Here is a 23,681-nt window from a genome sequence, read left to right on the forward strand (position 1 = left end):
TCCTCTCCCTTGTCTTCCCACGAATTTGGCTGCCAAGTGCTCATTAAGACCTTCAATTTTGTCTCCAAATTGACCAAAAAGGCTACACAAAGCACCCATTAGACTTGTTGGCATAATGACTAACCAAATTCACTCTATTAGCATAAATATAATCAAAAACATGCAATAAACTAATGAGAATGGTGGATTAAGTCGAATTAGGAGGTTGAATGAGCCCAAATAATTGTCCATTTTTGGGGCTCATCATCACCCCCTACTGAAAGTGTTGCTCATCCTCTGAGCAACCAATCTCTCTCCTCATCTTTGATGGCCCTGGTGGCCTCCTTAGCTAAAAGCTCGGCCAATTTCTCCTTTTGCTGCCCTTTTTCCAAACTTCCTGTAGAAAGTCCTGTAACTGAGTTCTGGCTTCCTGTAGAAACAGACAGCACCACTATATCCTGCTTGGTTGTGGGTGATTTTCCTTTCAGCTTGGCTGTGGCTACCTTAGAGGTGCCCTCACTGACGTGGACTTGTTCAGTCCTTTCCATTCTACCTTGTAGTCTTTTCTCCCTGGGTGTTAGTGTGGTTTTGTCCCCCTCTATTTTGGCAGCTTGGTTTAATGCCAGTGTTCCAATCACTGATGTTGTTGGATACATCTGTAGGGTTGTGCTTTTTTGGCTTGTCACCAACTTGTCATCATTTGCCTTGCCCCAAAAATATCTACACCGAATGCTTTAGCCTTGCTTGCAAAATAATCGAATGAAGTAGTTGCAGCACCTGCCTTGACTTGGGCAGCGAGTTCAGTGGCTTCAGCTTCTTTTTCTGCAAGCCTTTTTTATTTTGCTTCAAGTTGTTTAGCAAGCTCCTGTTTTTTCGTGAATTTTCTGCAGCTATGCGCTCTTCTTCTTCAGCTTTGGCTTTCGCTTGGGCCTCGGCGAAAACTTCCTTTCTTCCATCTGTTGGAATGGCACTTAAAAGCTCATAAACTGGCAGAGAAGGTGCAGAAGGGCTGGCTGCAACATCAATAGTCTTGTTCTCTGAGATGGAAGTGTTTGCGAAAACCTCAGCTACCACAGATGCAACTTGTGTCTTTGAAACCTTAAACCATGGAATGCAATGCTGAATTTGCATTGATTACTTTGTTGTTTACGTCTGCACTTCCTTCCGCCTTAAGAACAAGGTTGCAGCCTTTCTCTGAAATAAAATCATCTGTGGAACTGGCCTTCAGGATAGTGTAACTTAATCCCATTTCCACAATTCTTTCAGTAAGCTCTGATAATGATATTTCTGATTTTCCAAACAAGTTGCTGAAAAATGAAGAGATTCCATCAAGAACATTTGAAGACCCTCCATCAGATTCGTAAACACAACAATATGATTCACATTTGCTAGCTTGGCTTCTTCAATAACGTTCAAAGCATCAGTTGTAGTAACTTTGGAACTAGGTCCATCCTCTGTGGGTCCTATTGATACCACTGCTTTACTGGCATTTCCGATGGCTTTAGCTGTGGATTCAATATCCTCAAAACTGAATTCTACTGCATTAAGACGCTTGGCATCCTCTGCAGCAATTATCTTTCTCGGGACTCCAAATTTGTCGAAGAAAAATCCATTTTCTCTGCTTTTGAAAGCTGTGTCGTACTTCCTGTAGAAGACCCACCCGTTTTCTGTAGAACGCCCTTGCATAGGTGGGTTTTTAAAAAAAATATGGCCGAGAAAGCTTGGTGGAGGATGACAAGTTAATAGATTGTGGGAGCAGAGGACGCGTACTTCGGCTAAGAACATTGCAGGTGCAAATGAATCAGCGGGTGGTGAGAGTCAGCCGAGCCTGTTTTTCAATTACAGCGTGATTCGTGGTGAGGAAGTGAAGTGGCCAGGCATACGTGGCCACATGCAGACTGCAGTGCTATCATGAACTGCATGTTCTCTTCTGGATCAGTTGCACTAGAGTTCAAACGGCCAACACTTCCTGTTTTTTAAATTTTCACGTGAGTCAACTGTCCACGTGTACTGCGTGACTGCCGGCTGAGTTCTAGAGAAGACAATCAGCTTAACCTTGATAATTCGTGGCTTAATCCCACCATTCCATTAATTCATGCAGTTTTTAAATTAAATTTATGCAATAGAAGAATGAGTTTCAGTCACATACCTCGAAGTTGAATGGCTGTCGTGAGCTGCTGTGGCCTGTCATTGCTGCATGCATTGGTTTTTCTGATTGCATGTGGCTTGGCTGCTAATTTTTGGTTTTTTTTCCTTGTGCAGGTGTCCTCTGACCAGATCTAAGCTCCAGACAATTGTTTCCACGTTCAAATCTGCACGTTCAAGCTGCTGCTGCTGCATTGTCACAGAACCAGAACTTGTTTTCGCCATTTCTCCCAAACGGTAAAGCGGATCAATCTGAAACTTGCTGAGCATGTTTCTATCATCATGATGCACCTCCCATAGAAAAATCGTGATCAATGGATGCACGGATTTCGAGAAAAATGGAAAATGGCTGAAGATTTCAGAGATCGATGTCTCAGAAACCGTGCATCGGAATCGTCTGAAACTGCTGGGGTAGGCTACTATCACCCATGTGCATCTCCCCATGAAACAGGTTTTAAAATGGATGCACGGATATGGAGAAAACGCAAAAATGGCTGATGGCGATGGAGGCTGATTTCTTGGAAACCGTGCACCGGAATGGCATGAAACTGCTCAGGCATGTTCTCATCACCCTTGTACAATTCCCCATAAAACGGTTTGTCAAATGGATGCATGGTTTTCAAGTTATGGCAAAAACAAATTTTGTTCCATGTGTTTTTTTTTTCAAGGCATTTGCAAGTGTTTGCATGGAAGGGAAAACTGAGCTTGGGCTGTGATGCAGGTATGGAGATGATGGAAGAGGAGTTGGAAGATTGCATGAGGGCTTCTGAACCCTTGAGGAAGCTACCATGTTCGCCAAACCACTTTTTGAAATCCATGTCTAGTTTCCCACAATTTCTACAGGAAGTTCCTGTAGAAGCACAATGAGAAGCACAAGGAGGTGGAAAAAAATGATGGATAAAGGCAAGGGATGGACACACAAGTGCTTGTAGGCCTAATCAACAGATTCCCACCATCAGATTCCATTTTAACTTGAATTTGGTTCGTCCAAAGGTTCTACAGGATGTTTCCTGTAGAAATACAGAGCTTCCTATAGAAGGCACAAGAAAATTCCTTCGACCTTGATTTGAGTGCTCCTGCTGTCATGAAACGTCCTTCTTGCAACCTGCAATTAGCCAATGGAAATTAGTTTTATTTTTCTTTTTCTTTTTCTCTTTTTTTTTTGAAAAACAACTAGGGCGCCTCATGGAGGTTTTCACCCTAATTGCCTGCCTTGAGCGCCTCCAAGGGAGGTTTTCACCCAAAGATCTTATTGCCTTTTTATTTTCTCTTCTTTCCAACCCATTGACCGCCTCATGGAGGTTTTCAATCAATGAGCCAATCTAAGGCGCCTCTGAGGGGGTTTTCACCTTAGATTTTTATTTTCTTCTTATTTTCATTTTTTTCTCTTTTTTTTTTTCCTTTTTTTTCTACCCTACCCTACTTGAAAAATAAAATCATTTTCAAGTATAAGAGTACTTCCAATGGAGCCATGTGCACATCGAGATTAGAGACAAGATGATGTGAAGGCTCAGAATGCATGCTTTGACAACTATCCAAATTTCAGAGACAAAATGATCTGACTTTGAAAGTACAAAACATAGCTGAGGAAGAGAGTACTGCTGCAACTTAGTGACTGTCTGGAACCATGTCTCAATATAGCTTTGATATCCTTGGTTCTTTTGCTGATGTGGATCATTCTTCATGTCACCTTCTAACATGACCTTCTCATCTTCCTCTTTTTGCTGATCTTTCTCTTGAGTACATGGAGGATTTGATGATAACCATGAGGGAACTCTCTCGATCTCTGATTCTGATCTCTTCTCTTCATCAAGTGTAGCCCATGGTTCTTTGATCTCCTCTTTGGAATCTTCTTTTTCCTTTGGCCCTTCAATGTTGTCAATATAATCTCTGCTTTGCAACACTCTTCGTGAGATTTGGTGAAGATCATTGGGCTCAAGAGGAGTTGTTTGGATATGTTGTGCCTCAGATTTGCAATGGGGTTGAGCTGCTCCATTGTGTGGTTTTGGAAATGGTGCGGGTAGTTGAGTGGAGGTGTGAAATTGAGATGGAGATGGATGGCATTGTGGTTGGGTAGGCATTTGGGGTTGCCTTGGTGGAGGAGGAGGCGATGGTTGTGGATGAGCAGGTGGTGGAGGAAAATAAGTGGGAGGAGTGTTGTATTGGGGCCTCCACTCCTCATAAGGTGCATTCCACTGAGGCTGTGGCTGAGCATAAGAGTGAAATGAATGAGCAACTGGTTGGACATAATATGGATCTGTGAAGGAACAAGGAGGAGGTGTGAACCAGGAAGGATGAGCAGGGGGACCCCAAGAAGGCATGAAAGTGGCTTGATAGGGGTCATAATAGGTCTGGGATGTACCTTGCATTCCCTGCTGGTAGGGTATGGGTCCATGTGGCCTCCTTTGGTTCATATAACAGAGTGATTCAGTGGCTCCTTTGGCTCTCTGGTATGCAGCTTTGAGTCCAGGCAAGGAAGGGCACTGATTTGTAGGATGGTATTCTTCACAGACGAAACACACTTCTAGAGAGTGCATTGGACATTCGTTCCTAGGATGCTTTCTAGTGCACCTAGGACAAAAAATGGCCAAAGCCCTCTTGGCTTCTTCTTGCTTCTTTTGGATCCGCAAGGTATCCAGTTGCATGGCAAGAAACTGCCTCATATCACTCTTGAAATCTTCGATCTGATTTGCAAATTCATTTTTGGATAAGGTACTGCTCCCAACATTTCTGCTTGTAGCCATTTGCTCCAGAGGAATGTTTTCTTCTTCTTCTCCCCTAGAGGTTCTTTAAATATGCCTTGATGTCCACCCAGGGGTTCTTCTTAGTCACAGCCATCGAAGAAGAGAGAAGGTTGGCTGTGTGAAGCAATGGGGGGTGTTGTGCAATCATTTTTCTAACTTATCTCTACTCCTACAAGGCATGAAGTGAAATCTTTTTGGTTGATTTTTTTTTCATTTTTCTTCTTGTACCTGCAAAACTAAAATAGGTTGAACTGCAACTAACTATCTTGCTGAAACGAAAATGCGGAATTGAAATGAAGCATGAAAGGACTAATCTATTTTGCACAAATGAAATCGCAGGAATGAAATGCTAGGCTACGCTTGCGAAATTGAAATGCTAATCTACGCTTGCAGAAATAAAATTGCGGAATTGAAATGCTAATCTACGCTTGCAGAAATGAAATTTCGGAATTGAAATGCTAATCTATGAAAGCAAGAAATGCTAATCTACTTTTGCATAAATGAAATTGCATAATGGAAATGAAATAAACTACTTAGCAGAAGGTTGTAGTAGAAAATAGAAGAATAGCAACAATCACCAATACTCTGCCGCTTCCCCGGTAACGGCGCCAAAAAGATGGTGGGCCCCAGTATTGTAGCAATAATGCTACAACTCCTGGAACTCCCTTCTTTAATTTTATCAACCCGGTAGTTCGTAACAAACTTGGAAGCGACGGTGCTGTATGCACAAGTACTAGCTCTTGCCGCAGCTGTCACTTGGTCAGCTGGCACAAGTCCGCTAGGAGCTTAAGCCAACTTCTATGAGCTCTTAGAAGAAGCTTTTTAATTGATGGATGAAAGCTAACTCGAAGGAAGCTAATCTAATTGCGAAAAGAAACCGAAAGACAAAAAAAGAAACGCAAACCCTAGCAAACCCTAATTCTACCAGCTAGTCCTACTGACGCAAAGGAGAGCATGCAAACTACTGAAAGAGATTCCATTACTTCTATGAAGGTAAAATGCATGTGTCTAAGTTATCACTATCTGAAGAAAACGTCTTTTTGTATTTTTGATTAAGTTATTAGAATTATCATGCATGTGCTTTTAACTGGCCTTTCATTGTGCAGGGATGGATCAAGGAGGAGGAATGATTGGAAAAGGTTGGGATGGTACAGAGAGGGTCTAAGGGATCCCTAACATTCTTTCCGAGAGTTTCACAAAGTCTGGATGCTATGCAACCGAGGTTATGGACTTCTACAGGAAGTCTGCAGGGGTTTCTCCAGGATGTTCTGTAATTCTTCTACAGGATGTTTCGAAATGGGATTTTTGAGGATGGGTGATTGATGGAAGGTGCATGGATGGTTATGGAGGTAGGATGGGGGTCTGAAGTGACCCAGGGACTGATGGATGGAGTGGTGAGATGATATGTGGAAGGCTGATTTGGCTTTAAGGTAGTTGAGACAACAATGGAGAAGAAGGTAGGGTTACGTGGGCAAGAGGATGAGTGTGAAGCGAGAAGCCTAGATATGGGATGAATCAGATGGCTCTGATGAAGCTTGACCATGTGAGTGAGCGATAGAGATGCCCTGCACAATGCACATTCAACCGAATCAATGAATTCTTGTAAACAAACTAAGTCCTAGCTAACTTAATCTAACTGTCAATGAAATGAATAAACAGCAGCCTCGTTTGGAAAGAGAACCATGTACATCACGTGAGCAAGAACATTCTGAAAGATCTAAATGCATGACAAACTCCTACCAATCGATTCCCAAACATAAAAAGCTACTTTAACCAACAAAAACAACCAAAATAACAAAGCAAGATCTAAAGAGCAGATTTTATTTTAAGAACGCAGCAAACACACATAAAGATAAACAAGGGAGGTACTGGGCGCTTGAGATGGGCCCAACCCCAAGAGCTACAGCCTCCTAAGAGAGATTTAGAGCTGGTGCAAAGCTGGATTCATCTTTATTGATCAAGAAATGAAGAGTTACATCAAAACTGTCCACAAGAAGGACTTGAAAATGAGCTGAAAGCAAAGCTAATCTATTGCATAAAAATCGAACTACAAACTAGCTAACTAATGGCTGCAAAATGACTAACCACTAGCTACTATCTACTGGCTAACTAGCTAACATCCACTGGCTACACTGGCTAACCAAAATGAGGCCCTAAGCCCTCTTATTTATACAATTTGAGGACCCAACAATCCTCCTAAAATTTAGGGACTCGGCTGCCCAAGACTTGTAGTTAACAGCAGTCCTACTTGACTTGCTTGGCTGCACTTGTGTTGATTGATTCGGTGGCCCTTGAACTCCGAGCTGATGGTGGAGAATTCGAGGTAAGGGCCCATAAATGAAGGGGACACCTTCCTACAAATCCTCTCCCTTGTCTTCCCACGAATTTGGCTGCCAAGTGCTCATTAAGACCTTCAATTTTGTCTCCAAATTGACCAAAAAGACTACACAAAGCACCCATTAGACTTGTTGGCATAATGACTAACCAAATTCACTCTATTAGCATAAATATAATCAAAAACATGCAATAAACTAATGAGAATGGTGGATTAAGTCGAATTAGAAGGTTGAATGAGCCCAAATAATTGTCCATTTTTGGGGCTCATCATTTACATCATAAGGATGGTTGGTATACATGCAGCAAGATGTGGCACCTGCAGGTTTTTCTTTGGCTCTGTTGTACTTCACAGTCTTAAGTTTTGGTACCTTGATGACAGCAGCCTTAGAATGGAGAGGTATTCCAACCTATGTGTTGGGCCTTGCCCGTGCAGTAAGTGCGATCATTGGATTCAGTGGCTTTGGTCCATTTGGATTCAGTGGTGGATTTTGTTGCCATGTGTGGCTTCAATTTGGGTTCAAAGCCAACAACTATCATCTTGGATGTTAATGGGAGGAGTGGCTGCATCTCGCTTGGAACTATGGATGTTTGATCTTTCTGTGGTACAAGAAATGCAGGATTCTGTCCCTGAATCAGATCGTGGTGTTGTAGGTGGTGTTCAAAACTCTCTTCAATCATGCATGGACTTGCTGGGTTATGTCATGGGAATGATTGTCTCAGACCCGAAGGACTTTGGAGTGTTAACACTTGCCTCCTTCCTATCAGTTTCATGTGCAGCGCTTCTCTATTCTCTTCACACATATCGTATATAATTGATGATGATTTTGAGCTTCTTGTAATTTTTGAACCTGTGTAACACACCTGCAGAACAGTAGATCAAATAAGAAAAATGAATGCAAATCCATAAAAGGCAGAACAGTGAGAACAGTAAAACTCAGAAAAACGTAAACACAGAAAAACATCAAACTTCAAACGTTCGATTTGACCAAACAGAGACGAATTTAGAAAAACTAAAACATGAGTTTTTTTTCCAGGTGGGTTAATTAGATAACCCAGAAACCGTGTGAAGAAATTTGTGGCGGTCTGGGAGAAATTTTCGGTTCTTTGGAGCCTCTTTTTTGCTGCCGCGTGAAAAAAACTGGATTTGAATTGATTAACTGATAGTTTGAATGCGTGATTCAACTCTGCGTGCCTGAGGGAAGGAATTCTAATTGGGATCAACTGCATGCTGGCATCTAAAACCAATTACATGCCTTCCATCTTATTCAATTCAAACCTGTTTAGAGACGTGTTCCAATTGAACACGACTCTCTGTCATTAAATCCCATCAAGGACGCTGCCACCCATCTGTACATGTTTCGTTACTGTCGGTTAAATGTTGGGAGAAAATCATGTTTGAAGAACTCAGGGAAATGAAGGATCCCCTGCTTAAGGATAATACCCTGCAGGCCTTGACATCTCTGTGCTTGGCTCTTAAACATGCTGTGAAGACCCTCAATTTTGGCCACGAGAGCAGCAAACTGTTCATGGTTCTAGAAAGAAAGCAAGCTGCAGGCAAATTTCACAGTGTAACTACTCAGTTGGAGCAGGTTTTAAGTGAATTGGCTTATGAAGAACTTGGATTGTTAGATGAAGTTCGAGAACAGGTTGAACTTGTACATGCCCAATTCAAAAGAGCTAAAGGAAGAGCTGACACACCTGATTGGAAATCGAGAAAGATCTAAGTACCGTCTTGTCTCAGAGGAGTGATAGAGATGTTGACCAATCAGTATTAAGAAGATTAGCAGAAAAGTTACAACTGGGAATAGGAAAGACAATGTTTATACACATGCATTTGTATCTTCTTGTGAACTTGTTTACCATTCTCGCATGCATTTGTATCTTCTTGTGAATTCATCTTGGCTGCTCATCCTCTGTTTCCGTTTACAGTTCTTGAACACTCCCGTATCCATCTTCCATTTTCAGCCATTGTTCTTCCATCAACCTTACAACATAACTGTCTTACCTCTGTTAAACCCTCACAGGCAAACAAATTTTAAACAGAGTAAAGGATGGGTCGGTTATTAAGGATAGAACCGGAAGGGCCAAATGGTTATAGGCTGTTCATCAACTATAAATTCATCAATAAAACTGTTTTGCTCCATTCACAGAGTTCCTACATGCAGACAATGAAAAAAAAAATTCAAAATTGATGATCGACTGTTTTAGCCACTTTCCGCAGCCAGCCCAACTTTCCGCAGCTAGCCCAACTTTCCGCAGCTGTTTTGTTAAACTCTAGGTTGCAGGTGTTATCAAGCAAAACAAGTCACATGGGTAGATGGGGGAATGTTGGTACATGGATGGTGCCCTATTCATTCGATCAAATTTGATGAAAAAGACCCAGGTCAAAGGGAAGTCAAGTTGAGTGTTATCACAAAGTCGCCACACAAAGTCGCCACACTGAGTCGCTACATGTCAAGAAAAAAACAATAATTTTGAATCAATGAAATGAACAAGTTATTTGCTCACTTTTCTGAAGGTATTGATTAATTTTGGATTGATGATGAAAAATGAATGGCTAACTTTGTATCCAAGATTTTTAGCTACAGAACTGTGCACATTCCGCAGCTAAAGTCCAATTCCGCAGTTGTTCTCCAATTCCGCAGCCAGAAAAACCTCATTGTTCAAATCAGCCTAACTTTTTCATACAAAATCAAATTTTGATGATATAAGTACCATTGGAAAGATTTCAACAAGATCTACACAATGAGAAATCCATCATTTGAGTTTGAAATGGCAAATAATGAAATAAATTGCTGAAAAGAAGCAACATCAACTTGAGGCACTAATTCCAAATCAAGTATAAATTCTTTTGATTTTTCCTTTGAGAACTTGTTTCACTAATACAAATTCTTAGTTTTTTGTGTAAATATCATAACTAGAGAGATTGGCCATCTCTCTCCTTTGATAATCTTACATGCCATTGCAAAAGAAGTATTAGTTTTTTTGCAGGTTCCAGGAGGAAGGACAAATGACTACAAGAGAATGGTGTCTCTCTAAGAGACCAATTTGTTTCATAAGAGGATGATCAGCAACAAAGAGGAAATATGTTGATGCAAAATCAGATCCAAACACTTGAAAAACTTTCAGATACTATTGTCTCCATCACATCCATACTTCATAATAAACCATTCATCTCATCTTCCTCCATATTTTCCATTTTCATTCACATACACTTTCCATCTCTTTTTGACCATTCATAACCCACAAATAAAAGCAAGAGGCTCATTCACATGCTTATTGCCATTGCCATTTCTGTTCTCCATTGCCATTTTCCATTTTCATCTTCCATTCCTTGTCATTTTCATTCCGCAAATAAGCCCTGCTTCAATGCAAATTATTGAGTCCATAGTCCTTTGAGTCTAAATTCTTTGTAAAAACACCTTGAGGCTTGCATGCCTTAATGGCAAGTCCTCATGCTGACAAACAATGGGAATACATTAATGTCCCTTGTTCGTTAGATCTTCTAGGTGACTCAACATCAACAAATTCATTTGTACCTAGCAAGATGTGTTTGGGCATCTTGACTCTCATTGTCATCAATGGTGAGAGTTCTCGTGTTGACTAGTGGCATCCATTAATGGCCACTAAGCCAACAATTTCCTACTATGTTCGACATCAAAACATATTTTCACATAGTAGGAATTGTTCCAATGAGTTTTGAAGACATGAAGACTATTATTTTCAGCATTTTGGAGCAGATTCAGCAAGTTTTAGTAGAAGCAATAAAAAGTCATCTTATCTCTCTATCCATGACTCCTCTTGTTCAGCCACTTGAAGAAGAATATGATCAGAAATTTTCAGCCACTACACATACAACTCATCCATTCAAAAGGGTAAGTGAAGGTACGTCATTTTCTAACTTTTGACCATAGAATTCCATAAAAAGCTAGAATGATAATTGTTGGAAAAACATTTCTCTTCCTCATTCCATAAAATTGCCAATACCATCAGTTGGGGGGGGAATACATTCATATTCATATCTTGCCATGTCCATATCATATTCAGGAGCTCACATACTTCCAACATATATTGATTATTACATTGCTATTATGAGCATACAATGGCTTTTGAAAAAGTGCTTAAAGGATAAATTGGATACAAACAAAATCATGGTTGTTACACAAGAACCAACCATCATGCAATCCAATAAAGAAATACTTTGCAACAATAATCAAAATATCATTATGCAAAGTTCAAATATCAAAATAGAAGGCAACAATAAAAAAAAATTGGTTGTAACACAAGAACCAACCATGTTGCAATTCAAGTGAAACACTTTGCACAAATATGAAGTTATCAAATGATATCATGCAAAGTTAAGCCAAAGCTCAAGGATCAAAAGAGTTAATGTAATATATATTGCATGAGGACATGCAATAGTTTCAGTTGGGGGGTATGTTGAGTCTTGAAAATGTCATTCATTTCCATTACACTTTCACTATTATGTCCATTATATCACCTCCATTTCACCTCCATTTAACTACTATGTCATCACATTCATCCCACTTTCAATATCATTGGGCCACCTTTATGTTTTTCCAATCTTTATTATTTCTAAACCTTTTAAGTGAATTTGTGGTTAAACATTAGAAAATAATGTGCATATGCTTATACCTAACAAATGGGTTGAGGTTGTTGACATGTGTAGGTTGAAAGGAGACTTCTAGAAGACCCTTATGTGGCACTCTAAGGCCAAATTCGAATTTGGTTGGAAAGAATCATGGGATCATGAGGATATGTGTCACATCTCCTAATTGTATTGTAACTCTAAAAAGACATGTGTCTTATCAGTTCCTATTTTGATTAGGACTCTAGAGGTAGAGGGAGAGATTCATGGACTATCATTAATGAGATGGCTTCTCATCTTTTTGTATAAATAGGAGATCTCTCTCCTTCATTTGTTAGTCCTTTTTAGTCTTTTTAGTCCCTAGTTCTTAAGTTTGTAGTTCTTCCTTGATGGCTTTTGAAAGCTTTGGAGAACTTTGTTGTACTTTGTACTTTTGAAGAAATTGAATAAAGCTTTGATGTTCTCAACATGGAAGGAGATGTGAAGTAGATGTCATGGAGCATATTAGGATGTAAGGTAGAGTAGATTTCATTTTGTAAATATTGCTTTGTAGAATGTAAGGTAGATTAGATTTTTCATTCATGCAATTTTAATTCATGCAAGTGTGTTTAATTTTGCTTTGATTTCATAGGTGGTAGAGGGCCCCTGCCTTGTATAGTTGTCACTTTAATTTCTTGCATTTCTTTTTCTTATTTCATGTATATTAATGTACAGATGTCTTTTTAAATTGCTGCATTTTTTTTTTTTTTAAAACATGTATATTAGTGTACATAAATTGCTTTCAAGTTGATTGTAGATTAGTGATGCACATAGCCTTTTAATGAACTAATGGCGTGATAGAATCGTCTTGTCCTTTTGCTGAAGCAGCAAGGATACTGGGTCACATAGTCATTCTCTCATTATTTGACTATTGCATTTTATTTTGATTGAACTAGTTGTATATTTACACTTTTGTTTAAATACTAACTCCATCAATAACATGTTTTAAGTTCTTTTGAAGTGCTAAGTTTTGGAAATTACCATTAGGGACATAGGCCTTGTCTTGAAATCTTTATCCATACTTGTCCTTTAAAAGTATTCTTAAGACCTTAGAATAGGATTTCCATTTGCATTAAACACTTTAGAAAACCAACAAGAACAAAACCCCAAAAACAACATAAACTATAAAACAATGAAGTAAGAGAAAGGTTAACTAAGCACATATAGTGCACCACACTTCATCAGTTTACGATACCCGGATTGATAATTTATGTAGAGCAATTTAAGACATTAAGAAATTTGCTCGTCCCAAGAACAAGTTTTAAATCCAGCCTTGCTCAATATTCTTTAGTGATGGACTTGCGCAATCACAGACGGATGTCGTCACTATCACAAGTGACTATCCACCATCCCCTCATCAAATAGCTCCACCATCGTAGAGTGATGTTGAGGATCATGCTCACACACCTGTTCAGCTATCACATTCTCCCAACATCACTTCTCTTAATTTTCACACAGATTTGATTGTGAGTCTATCAAGTTGCCACATGCATTTTGTTCCACAACCTTCGTCTTCATACTCGGCTAATCCTTTAGATGATATTGTCTTATGTTCTTCCATTGCAGACTCTACATTTGTTGTGAATGAGGAACAAAAAATAGATAGAGTTGGTGTTGCACAACCAACATGCGCTATCATTCATGAAGAATATCACCCGGAGCTTGAGCATTAACACTCGACGAAGGATGACTCCATTCGGTTTGAGCCTCCTCTATTCTTTCTTGACATATTTAGTGAACCTGCCATCCATGATTTCACTTTTGTATCTTCATCTATGGATACACCCATTGTTGATCACTCGCAGGATGCACCTGATGTCAGTCCATCATCCGACAACAGAGAGGATAAGTTATTCATTGAAAATCCACTTGATTTTTCATCTGCCTTTTCCAGAATCATAGAGGATGAATTTGTTCGCTTCTCATCTACCCCTCTATTTGATTCATCAGATCATGAGGATGCCGATGAAATCATTTATTTTTCTGATCATGGTTGACGTGATCCATTCACTCCCATATTTGATCACAATCATGATTCTATCACAGCTGATTTTTCGAAGCCACCGGTCTATGATGAATTATCTGATGATGAAGTTGAAACAATCTAGGATGTCAAGGCATGTCAGCCTGAGCTGATGGTTATTTCAGGCCCTCGTTGTTTGAAGTTCAGTTTCACTTCCAATCAGGAAATTTATCAATCACCCAAGGCTCCTCATCACTCATCTGTATGCATTGAAAATCAATCTCACAAACAAATCATGCTTCCTTCACTCAAACTGCATGATCCTATCGCTCATGCACTGGAGGAATATTACATTGCAAGCACGCGTGCACGACACAATTTGTCTTTGTTTCTTTCATTTGCTTGCATGTCACAGTTAAAAGTGTGCTTATGCTTCAAAGCTACATGTAGTGTCACACAACACCATGGTAAGTCCACGGACCAGACGTCATGCATGCGCACTTACTTGTGTCTTGTGGACACTTTGAAACACGAAGCCTCGTTGTCTTCATTGTTATATCTTTCTCACTTGCTGGTTCGCACAACTCAGTCTCTCGTAGACCAAGCCTTCACCAAAATGGGTCAACCAATGTGCTGGTGGCTGCATTGGAAATATCATTTCACGTGATCAAGCCCATGCACCATTAGTGTAGGAGTAGGAGTAGTTTTTTCTTTCAGTTGGTTTTCTTGCATTCTTGTTTGCTTACATTGTTTGTTTGTTTGTTTGTTTTCTTTCATGTTTTCTTACTAGCTTTGCTTTCTCTTTTACTTCTGCTCTTGCTTTGCTTTGTTTTTTGTTTGTTTGATTTTTCGTTGGTAGGTTAGTTTCACATGAAACCATGTATCACTCTTGAAACAAGCTGGGTGAAGTACAAGAGGCCTTGTACATCTATCACTACTTGCTTATTTGTCATCCTACCTCTGTATGAAGAACTTGTTACTCTTAGCCCATGATACATCAATGGAAAATACGTATTGTTAGAAGTGAACCTTGGTGAAAACATAATGCTTGCGCGCTAACTACTGCCACCTACTCTAGTCGGTTGCTTTTGGGTAAATCCTTGTCAGCTCAGTCAAGAAGAGTAAGGTGAGGGGGAAAACCTTAATAGGTATCTCAGAGATAAAATTAACTACTTCTCTGCTGGAAAAACCTCTTCTGCTCTCAGAGATAAAATTAACTACTTCTATGCACAGTTATGAAGATGAAAAATGAAAAAATGAAAAGTGAAAAAAATTCAAAATGATAAATGAATAAGGTGAAAGAAGAGAAATGATTCTTTCCTAGAGAGGTAATGCAAGTAACTCCGCCAAGGTACTGACCAGGCTCGCTACTAGCAGATCCATGCTTGTATTCCTATATGACTCCATCGAGGTACTGTCCAGGCTTGCCGGAAGTGGAGCAACACGAGAGACAAAACTAAGACTCTCATGAATATACTACTTGTGCACCAATATACCCCTCAAACCCAATCGAAACCACTGTGTTTCCCTGGCTTGTAATGTGTGTCAATCGACTGAGACCTTTGCAGATGCTACATCTTACAATCAAGCTAGTGTGAAACCAAGACAAACAGAGAACTAAACAATACTTCTGAGGTGTTAGACTTGTTTTTAACGAAAAAGGTCCATTAAGAGAGTTGGAGTTCTAGGAGTGTGTCGCCAAGTGTTGTAGTGGCTACAATCACCCTCCAAAATTTTGTCTTAGCTTCATTTTGGAGCCTCCCTATGAACCTTTCATAGCAGCATGTCTTTCTTCATCAAGTACACAAGCTTCAGTTATTTTCTTATAGGAAGGCAGCCCGTCTATCAGAGGTTGACGCATCCCCCTCACATGTTGTTTCTTCAGACTTGGTCCAGCTGCACGCTAACCATCTCCTTCAAGAAATTGTGCAATTCTGGAGGGAAACCAACCTTCCGTCCTTAAATTATGCAATTCATTCTAGTAGCCTACTAGGCTCTAGAATTGCGTAATTATGCTAGTCAGGCTTCATCCAGAAAATTGCGTAATTCCTCCTAGCAGAGTTGCTCAGCATAGGAATTGTGCAATCTTGTGTAGTAGTCAGCTGCTTTGCCCATAAATTGTGCAAATTGCTTGGGCAGCCAACCCATCTCCCTTCCACAAATGTGCATTTTCTCCCAATAGTTGAGTAGCCTTTTGCATGTGCAGTTGAGTTGACAGGTTCCCTCCGGGACCAAGCAAAATTCTTTGCATGCATGGGCTTCTTCTCCCAAGGTAGCATGCAAAGGAATCCCTTAATTCAGGTATCTACTTTTAGCAGCTGGAAGTTGCATGCAAGGATCATTTCAAAAACGTCCCAACAAGCATTGTTCTTCCTAGGTTTTTAGCATGCGCGTCACATCTTCGATTTTATCAAAACTCATGAACTGAATGCTATAGTGCTCATTACTCACATCAACCTTGTAGCTCTGACATCCCACATTACATCTAGGAGTCATCGTCACATTCAACTCAACTGTTTTGTGGTAAGCCTGCCTTCCATTTCTTTTGTTGAACTTCTGGCGTTGTTTGTGTTTCACTTCATATGAATGTTTTCTTCTTGATTTCAGTGAGTGCTTGTTGTCATTTTAACACATACTAGCTTGTACTAGCACTGTTTCAGTTTTTGTTAACATCTCACTGTTGTCGCATGCATGAAACTGTGTTTCACAAACGATCGTCGATTCGGTGACCCACCTCACCCACATGCATGTTGTTCCATTTTATAAATTTTTCATTCATTGTCTACATGCATGATTATTCAGTTAGGCCTACACTTAGTATCGACATGCATTCACATTCACATTTGCTTTAAGTTTCCCGTCGGTGGATCTAGGCAGCCTTAGCCCAGACTCTGCCTCACCAAGGCATCATTATGCAATCCTGAAAGGGAAGGCTCTATCTTCCCCTCAAGAAATGCATATTTCTGCCCAGTGACTGTCCTCTAGTCTTGCATTGCACAATTTTGTGGGATAGTAACTGCTGGCCCAGAAAATTGCGCAATGCAATCACTGAGCCTGCAACCATTTCTAGTTGAGATTTCCCATTGTGAAATTCCAACTGTCAACATCCAGATTAGACTGTGCATTATGTAGTTGCAACAATCAATCAGCCTCCTAGCAGCTCAGACTATGCCTTGTGCAGTCTTGGCAATCAGTCTGCCGACCTCCCGGTGGAAATTGCGCAACCTTCAGGATCAGTCACACAGGTATGTTGTAAGTCAGTTCTCAAGTTCATTTTTGTTTTCGACTGATAGATTGTTTTCCATGAGTGTTGCCATGTCTCTAGGTATCACAGGTGTTCATCTACCTCTCAGCAGCACAGGTACAATGGTTTTGAGGAGAGAAAAGTTGAAGACATTGTTCAGAGCACACTTGGGGATGCAGTCGATCAAGTGTCTATGAACTTGCCTACCTATGAAGACATCGAATTATTCATACACAAGGACATCAAGACATGAAGGCAACAACATTAGAGCAACCAGCACCATGAACAGCAGCTGAAGGAAGCATACAAGTTGCAACGAACTCAAGAGGAAGGTTGTTGACAACATAGAGGCATAAGAAAGTTTCAAGCACAGGAAGATCTAATCATCATGAAATAACTTTGGAGACTCAGGCTATGAGGTGCCAACACGACATGAAGATCATGCAAAGGAAGAGAACGGAACAGAGAAGGAGTTGCATGTGCTCAAGTGGAAACTCGAGGAAGAACAAGAGCTGCATAGACAAGAAAATGAGTTGCAACAGGAACATGTACAACAGTGGACACAACATGCATTCACAGTTGAAACTGCACCCATACAAGTTATAGATCCATCCTAGTAGTTGACACGAAGCAAACATGGTGAGAAGTGTTGTTGATCAGATGCAAGGGAATTTAGTGGCATGCATGTCATTGTGCACATGCATGTGATCTAACCCATTCGGCACACTCACCGAGGAGAATACAAGAAGTAAGTCCCACTGGAGCTGAACATGTACTTCAACAAGTTGATGTGCATGACCACCAGCACACACTTGAAGATCAACACAGACACTATGCATGAGTGTGTTACCAATTTGGTTGCACCAAGAAGACCATGCGCATGCTAAAAGATGATTTCGATGAAGGAGCCACACTAATGCACCTGGATGCAACGGAGGCAAGAGTTTGCTTCAGCAAGATGTCACCATGAGGTGCATGCAGACCATCACGAATGACCAATATTGGCATCAGCTCACAACCTTCACCATCACAAGCATGTCAAAAATTTGGTCTCACCACAACAGACTGAGTGTCATTGATGTCTTGCATGGCTTGATCAAGCCATTTTGTCTCACATAAGAACATGTGCATTTTAATGTAACGTCGTGTCAAGTGGATGTTCAAGTGTAAATAGTTGGATGTAACTGTCATAAAGTAAATGAAAAGTCATTAGGGTAGATCAACTGTCACAAAGGGGAATGCCAAGGGTCACCCCACCCTTTTCTATAAATAGAACCTCATAACTCATTGTAAAGGCTTTTGGTCAGCCAAGCTTTCGATAAGACTATCTTGGAGAGAGCTTGGACAATAATGTAACGAGCCTTAGCTTCTCCACTGCGCAGAGCTAGTACATCTCTTTAGAGGAGTAGGCAGTTGTGGCTATAATGTTCTCCTATCGGGACTAGTGGTTGGACATGGATGTATTGTATGACTAGAACTTACACTTCTTAATATAACAAGAGCCAACATGTTTCATGCATATGTTGTATTGTATTATATTCTATCTAGTTTACTCTAAATGATATATGTATTTTCTTTCTTACGCATGCATGTACAGACTATTTTGTATAAGTACGTATGAATCTTTCGAAAATGTGATGTTGGTTTAACCATCACTTGTGATTACTCACTAACTTGCCTTCCATTTTGTGATGTATCTTTGCTCGTGTGTTCCCTTCCAAGCCAAGTGTTATCACAGGTTTCCAAGGGACACACTCATCTCAACTCCCATGTGTTAGGACCTCTCATGCACCTTCCTTGACTCACTACAGCAGTCACATCCTTGCTACCAAAAGAAATATCTTGCCTCTGTGAAAAATTGTGGTCAAGGCATTACCATACAACCCACTGTTGGGACTCCTACACCAAACGGTCTTAGGTTTAATTGGGACTTCTTACCAGGGAGATACCCTTACAAGTTGGTGGGTCTAGCACTATCAATAGGGCCTTGTGGAGCTCACTTTGCAGCCAAAAGAACAACATTCAAGGTATTGCAAGTTGGTTATTGCTGGCCCACTCTTCACCAAGATGTGAGGAGGTATATGAGTCAGTGTGATCGGTGCCAAAGAATGGGGAAACCTACCCCAAGGGATGAGATTCCTCTACAACCTCAAGTGACTTTCGAGCCATTTGACAAGAGGGGCATGGATTTCATTGGGCCCATTGACCCTCCATCCAAACAGAAGCAGTACATCATTGTGTGCACTGACTATTTAACCAAATGGGCTGAAGCCAAAGCCATCAAAGAAGAAATAGAAGAAAATGTGGTTGAATTCTTAAGGGAAAATGTATTTTACAAGTTTGGGTAGCCTAGAGAATTGGTTTTTGTTCAAGGCAGTCAATTTACATCTCACATGATTAAAAATTTGTTAAGCTATCACAAGATCAAGCACAGAACATCCATTGCTTACCACCCACAGACTAATGGGAAAGTGGAGTTAACCAACAAAGCACTAGAAGGCATTATGACCAAGGTGATTAGTAGAAATAGAAAGGATTGGGCACACATATTAGTTAAGGCCATCTGGGCCTACAATACCGCATGGAATCCCACCACTAGCTTCACCCCTTATGAGCTCGTTTATGGGAAGAAAGCCCTGTTGTCCATTGAATTTGAATAAAACACCTTAAGGATGGTAGCACAACTAGATCTGGATATCACTAGGGCATAACAAGAAAGGTTGCTTGAGCTGATTGGGTTAGATGAATTTAGGATGCAGGCCCTCCTGCACATAGAAGTCACTCAGGTTCAAAGGAGAATTTGGCATGACGAGAATATAAAAGACAAACAGTTTCAAGTAGGTGATTGGGCTTTGTTGTATAATTCCTGGTACAAGGATTTTAAAGGCAAGTTAAGAAATAGATTGTTAGGGCCTTATGTAATAGACAAGTGTCATGATAATGGTGTTGTGCAGATAAGAACCATTGATGCAGAGGTTATCCCTTTGCTTGTCAATGGGTATAGATTAAATATCTATAAGAAGCCCTTGTCAAAGAAAGAATTCATCAATAGCATCAACAAGACAGTGATGGTGGTGGAGCATGTCTCGGCTTCCACCCCACCAAGTCCCTGAAGAAGAAAAAAGAAAGAGAAAGAAAAAAAAAGAAGAAAAAAAACTGAGAAAAATAAAGAGACTCGGGTGAAAACCTCCATGAGGCACTTGAGTCCCACTGTTGGGTTGAAAAACTCTTGAGGCGGCCCAAGGGTGTTTTATTAAAAAAAAAAATAAGAAAAATAAAAATATCTCTATGTGAAAACCTCTTTTGAGGCACCCAGGGCAGGAAACTAGGATGAAAATCTCCTTAGAGGTAGACTAGTTGTTTTACAAAAAGAAAAGAAAAAAGAGAAAATATAGAAAATATGGAAATTTTGTTTTGCAGGTCAGCAAGAGGAGGATAAGCACAGCATGATAAGGATAGCAAGAGCCACAAGAGCCATGTTTTCATCCTACAAATCTCATATCTTCCACTATTCACCTAGTCTTCCATTTATAAACCCCTCCTGCTCATCTCTCTCAAACTCTATGTTTTCTACAAGATTCCCTGTAATCCTTCACGAGTTTCCTATATGAATGGCAGTGACCTTGAAAACCATTAGAAGGATAGTTTGAGAGCAAGGTGATGACAAAAGCCTATGTCTAGATGAAAAACCATTTACTCCACCACACCATATCCATTCCTTTCATCATCATGTCACCCCTGCATCCATCAACGAAATCAATTAAAAAAAATACAGATTACAAAAACAAAAAAAGAGAGAAAAAAACAACAGAAGAGAGAGAAAAGAGGGAAAGAGAAACCATACCCAGAGGAAAAATCTCTCACCTACCATTTCGTACCACCCTTCTCCACTCATTGCAACATTCCTTATGCTTCAGAGCTGAGAAAAAATCATGAAAGTTTAAGGGAGAGTTAGCTACAGGACATCCTGTAGGTATCCTATAGGAATTCGTGTAGCATCCTATACCACAAAGAAAACCACACAGTTTGCAACCATCTTCAGAACAAGGACTACAACGATGAAGAAGCTTATCCAGAGCTCAGCAACGGCAAGAAGATCACCAACAACAAGGTCCAACACCTGCACGTCAAAAGAAACAAGCATCAAAAGAGGCAAATACACAGAAAAATATGTAGCAAAATCACATCAAAGAGGCACCACTCTCCAGCATGTATCATCAACGAAGCATCTTACCCACAGGTATGTCATCTTAATCTTACTCCCTCACTAGTACGATATGATCAAAACTGTAGGATTGTGTGAGAGTTGATTTTATAAGTAAAGGTGTCCAGTTAACTTGGCCACCTTCGGCGAATCGACAAGAAGAAAATAGTTAGACCATTCCACACGTGGAAAAAGTCAAATCAAGAGAAAAAGGGAATAAATATAAAAATGGTTAAGCTACGAAGGAAAGGAGTGGGAGATGATTACGAGGTGAGGTGGAATGATGGACTGATAGTGGGACCAACAGTCCAAAAGGAGGTGCTCATACTTAGATAGCCAGCACACAACCCCACATGATCATCCATATATGGAAATAAAACATGAATTCCCATACAAAGAGAGCAAAAGAAACTTTGAGAATTCATCGAACGAAGAGGTTTCTCTCAGCCTTCCTGAAGCAGCACCTACAGGATACAGTCAACATCTACAGTGCAGGAAACCTACAGGAAGCCTACAAGATATAGAGGAATCAACCTATAGAGCTGTTAGTGGGCACTAAGGGAGGTGAAATCAAGGGTTATCCTCACCAGAACATAGAAAAGTGAGGTAGGAGCTATACCTTCCATATTTTCCATTTGAAAAAAAAAAGGAAATCCTCCATTTGATTAGGAAATTGCAGTGCATCTCAAGATAGGAGAATTGTATTGCATGTCACTAAGAGTTAACATTCAAAACTCCCTCACCTACCATAATTCTTGAATTGTATCCACACAAGCCTCTACAATTACCAGGGAAATATGACAGGAGGTTTCAACAAGAGAGAACCCACAAACACAACAAGGATCCACCAGCATCCTCCTGTAGTGGAAATTTTCACAAGGTACCAATGGATGGGGTTCTTTGAGAAGATGCAAGGATACGATGATGATGTGGCTAGATAATTTTCCCTCTCACTCATGCCCCTCACCAGGACCAGTGCCACTGGTGGTGAAAGGGTTATTAGTAGAAATTACCCCTGAAGTTATAAGAAGAATCACTAGACTCCCCTTAGGGTCACCATGGAGAAAAGAAGACAATGGTAACAACACCTTTGCAAAGAAAATATTATTTTTTGGAAGGAGAGAGCCAATGGAGGACAAAAATGGGGTTAGGAGGGAGAGAATTCCATACCCTTGGAATGAATTCAATGGCCACCTCATTAAATACATTTCATGTGAATGGAGATATAGTGTAGTGTACGGAAACCACTTCAGAATCCTCCAAGAACTCAGATTTGGAGAGAACACACCTCAAAATAGATTGAGTATACCCTATTTTCTTCTACAATCAATGATAGACATGAGCATAAAAGTATAGGAGGGAAAACATCAGCAAGTAGCTCATCATGGGTTCATCAAACTCATCCTTGAAGATTCTCTACAAAACTTAAGACTCCTTATTGCATGGACAACATTACATATATGCACGCAGAAGGAGCAATTAAAGCTATTGAATATGACATAAGCTCTACTGCTAGTGAGGGAGAGGAAGAAACATAAGAGGAAACAAGAGAAGAAACAAAGGAGGATATTGAACAAGAAGCAAAGGAGGAAAATGAGGAAGAGGTGGAGGAGGAAATAAAAGAAGAAACAAATGAGCAGAGTGAAGAAATAGAAGAAGAAAATGAAGGGGAAGGAGGAGACAGAGAAGAGGATGAGAAAGAAAATGGAAAATAGGAAACATGACATAAGGATGAACAAATGTTTACAGCTCAAGATAGAGAGGAAGAAGAATCACCAAGGGTATCCTTAGAGCCTACAGAGAAAGAGGCAACAATTGCTCTTAATGCCCCAAGTACACCTGTCAAATCAAAGCGGAAGAGGCAAAGGCAAATCCCACTATACTTCAAGACAAGAAAGAGCACTAGGATTAGACAAGGGAAACCTCAAACCCCCACCAAAACTCTAATTTTCATTGAAGATTCACCAAAGAAAAAAGAGAAGGAAACACCTCTAAAGAAAAATGAATGAGAATGATCATCAAAACAGTCTTCTCTCAAGTCTCCAGTTACCTATGTTAGGAGGCCTATCACAAGGTTAGCCTCATTAAAGGGAAAAGGTGTCCTACAGGAGACATAGACAAACCTACAGGAAGCATACGCCATCCTACAAGAAACTTTGTCAAACCTACAGGAAACATAGAAAAGAGACCAAGAAGGTATCACTCAACAAGAAACAAAGGAAGAAGACCAATAACTGAGAGAACCTAGTCCACAACCAAACCTCAGCTCCTACTACAGGTTCATTGAGGGAGGTATGGTGATACCACAAAATTTTTCCATTCCCCTATTCTTTGAACTTGAAAAAGAGAGGGCAAGGACACATAGGTGGATGAAAATAGCCAAATCCAAAGGGGTAGAGGATATAGGCCACATGGAG

General features: G+C 40.2%; 1 pseudogene across 1 annotated transcript; it reads right to left on the reverse strand.

Annotated features, from left to right (window-relative positions):
* Positions 1-661: 661 nt before the first annotated feature.
* On the reverse strand, positions 662-1,665 carry LOC149166719 (protein PLASTID TRANSCRIPTIONALLY ACTIVE 16, chloroplastic pseudogene; annotated as a pseudogene). The gene is made up of 2 exons (XR_016260142.1): positions 1,118-1,665; positions 662-1,077 (listed from the first exon to the last, which is right to left on the reverse strand). The product of XR_016260142.1 is annotated as a protein PLASTID TRANSCRIPTIONALLY ACTIVE 16, chloroplastic pseudogene (transcript).
* Positions 1,666-23,681: the final 22,016 nt, after the last annotated feature.

This window comes from Pinus tabuliformis, chromosome 5_1 (assembly GCF_031772625.1).
Source record: "Pinus tabuliformis cultivar Carrire ecotype Pingquan chromosome 5_1, CPIR1, whole genome shotgun sequence".
Classification (NCBI taxonomy): Eukaryota; Viridiplantae; Streptophyta; class Pinopsida; order Pinales; family Pinaceae; genus Pinus; species Pinus tabuliformis.